Source organism: Cebus imitator, unplaced genomic scaffold, assembly GCF_001604975.1.
Source record: "Cebus imitator isolate Cc_AM_T3 unplaced genomic scaffold, Cebus_imitator-1.0 Scaffold52, whole genome shotgun sequence".
NCBI classification, from domain to species: Eukaryota; Metazoa; Chordata; class Mammalia; order Primates; family Cebidae; genus Cebus; species Cebus imitator.
This window is the reverse complement of record NW_016107367.1, coordinates 1,676,021-1,679,123: the sequence shown is the minus strand read 5'-3', so window position 1 is coordinate 1,679,123 and position 3,103 is coordinate 1,676,021. Positions and strand designations below refer to the sequence as shown.

The window sequence follows — 3,103 nt, the reverse complement described above, 5'->3', positions numbered from 1 at the left end:
ACAGTGATAACAGGACAGGACACAGTGATAACAGGACACGATACAGTGATAACAGGACAGGACACAGTGATAACAGGACAGGACACAGTGACAACAGGACAGGACACAGTGATAACAGGACAGGACACGGTGGCAACAGGACACAGTGACAACAGGACACAGTGACAACAGGACAGGATACAGTGACAACAGGACACTGATAACAGGACAGGACATAGTGACAACAGGACACAGGGATGACAGGACATAAGACAGAGTGACAATGGACACAGGACACAAGGACAACGGGACATAGGACACAGTGGATTGCAGGGGCTGCCCATGAAACTGGCAGCTCAGAAGAACCCACAGTGATGACAAAGGACCCAGCAGGCCCCTGACAGAGCTCCTGATGGCCAAGGCTGGGACAATTGGAGCCACAAAATAAGCAACAGTACTGGGTTATGACCCAAAGCAGAGAGCGAATGTCCACGGGTCTGTAGGGATACAGATAAATGACTGGGTGAACAGCGGAAGAGGGGAGAAGAGGTGAACCTCCGCAGAAGAATCCCACCTAATGTACGGAGAAACACCTCCCTCAAGGAGGTGCAGCAGAACTCCCGGCTCCTGGAGGCTGCGCTGCACTGACAGAGGCGTCCTGAGAGGACAGCATGGTGGGGTGGGGCAGGGGGAGGACCTCCTCGTTTTTTTGTTTTGTCTGGGGAAACCCGATACACATGATCTCCGTAGGTGGTCACGGCCAGCATCAACAGGGATAAGTGGCATTGATGGACAGACCCTTGGCCTCCTATAACCCCCATCTAACCGTGAGAACATCAGGCAAATCCCCCCCTGCGGGACGTCTTACAAAGCACTCGGCCACTTATCCTCAAAACTGTCACGTTACAACTGTCACCATCGAGAGAAGCCTAAGGAGGCCTGTCGCCTGAATGTCACGTGGGGTCTGAGTGGAGTCGTAGAACAGGAAGAGAACGTTAGGGATAAGCTAGTGGATCTGAATGAAGTGTGGACTTGAGGTGTCAATAACGGTGCCGCAATGGTGACAAATGCACCATATGTTGTAAGATCTTCATAATAAGAGAAATCACGTGAGGTGCACAGGAACCCTCTGTACTCGCTTCACAATAATTCTGTGGCTGCAAAGCTGTCCTAAAAGAAAAGGCTTATTTAAAAGTATCAATTTAAAAAAAAAAAAAAGAGGGGGCCAATTGGGGCCAAAAAGGAATGGTGGATACTCAAGAAACCTGTATCTACTAAAATTCACACCAAAATACATTCTGAATTCCAGATGGATGTAAGATCCAAACATACATATTTTTAGGCCACGCGCAGTGGCTCATGCCTCTAGTCCCAGCACCTTGAGAGGCTGAGGCCGGTGGATGGCTTGAGCCCAGGAATTTGGGACCAGCCTAGGCAACATGATAAAACCCTGTCTCTACCGAAAAATAAATAAATAATCATTAGCCAGGCATGCTGGCGTGCACCTGTTGTCCCAGCTACTTGGGAGGCTGAGGTGGGAGGACCACTTGAGCCTGGGAGGTGGAGGTTGCGGTGAGCTGAGATCACACCACTGCACTCCAGCCTGGGTGACAGAGCTAAACCCTGACCCTGTTTCTTTCTTTCTGTGGCTCTCTCTCTCTCCCTCTCTCCATAAATATAAATATGGAGCGTTCTGCCACTTATCCACAAAACCGTCACGTTCAAACTGTCATCTTGAGAGAAGCCTATGGAGGCATGTCACCTGAATGGCATGTGGGATCCTGAGTGAAATCATGGAGCAGGGAGAGGACATTAGGGAAAAACTAAGGGGATCTGAATAACGTGTGGACTTAAGGTGTCAATAACAGTGCGGTAATGGTGACAAATGCACCATATGTACCAACCTTATAGATATATATGGAGATATATATATATCATATATATATAATATGTATACGTTATTTTTTTGATGAAACCCTGAAGTTTTCGAGGCAGGAAAATAGAGTCTGGAGGCAGGGAACAGAAGGCCGATTCACACGTCAGCTACCACAGGAAACATCCTCTCCTCAGGGCATACGCCTTAAATGACTTTGTGACTTTACTTCATCCTCTCCATTTACATCAAGCATACCCCAAGTAACCAATGGGATCCTCTAGGGGTATTTATATCCCCAAAACTTCTGTCACGGGGCCTTGAGCCCCTATGCTCAGGCCCGCTCCCATACTGTGGAGTGTGCTTTCATTTTCCATAAATCTCTTCATTCCTTCCCTGCTTTGCTTGTGCGTTTTGTCCACTTCTTTGTTCAACACATCAAGAACCTGGACACCTTCTACCGGTAATAAAGGTACTAAAAAGAAGACGGAGGTAAATACTTATGTGATCTTTTTTTTTTTTTAATAACCAGGGGAAAGCGCGAATGCAGTCCCCCACTACCACAAATTATGCAGTCGAGTTTCCCACATTTGGGGGAATCGCAGGGGTCAGCACATCCCGAGTGCGACGGATAAGCCTCGCCCTGGGAAAACCACCTTTGTGATCATGGTATCTGCCCTGCCAGGTATATGATCTTACAATAAAGAAGCTGGCTGGCCACGGTGGCTCACGCCTGTAATCCCAACGCTTCGGGAGGCTCAGGCAGGAGGCTCACTTGAGTCCTAGAGTTTGAGACCAGCCTGTCTCTACAAAAATAAAATAAAAATAAGCTCTTTCTACATATCACTCCAAAGACAAAAACCACAAAAGATAGCTTTAACTACATAAAATATAATACTATATATATGGCCGATAAGAAAAAATAATATGGACCGGACATGGTGTCTCACGCCTGTAATGCCAGCACTTTAGGAAGCTGAGGCGGGCAGATCACCTGAGGTCGGGAGTTCAAGACCAGCCTGACCAACATGGAGAAACCCCGTCTCTACTAAAAATACAAAATTAGCCAGACCTGGTGGGGCATACCTGTAATCCCAGCTACTCAGGAGGCTGAGGCAGGAGAATAGCTTGAACCCAGGAGGCGGAGGTTGTGGTGAGTCGAGATGGCACCAGTGCACTCCAGCCAGGGCAACAAGAGCAAAACTGCATCTCTAAAGAAAGAAAAAATAATATGGACACTAATAAAAATAG

At 47.6% G+C, this 3,103-nt stretch overlaps 1 non-coding gene across 1 annotated transcript; it reads right to left on the bottom strand.

Moving 5' to 3' along the window:
- Positions 1-2,381: 2,381 nt before the first annotated feature.
- Positions 2,382-2,545, bottom strand: LOC119471185. The gene has a single exon (XR_005200216.1). It is a non-coding gene; the product is annotated as a U1 spliceosomal RNA (small nuclear RNA).
- Between the last annotated feature and the right edge of the window lie 558 nt (positions 2,546-3,103).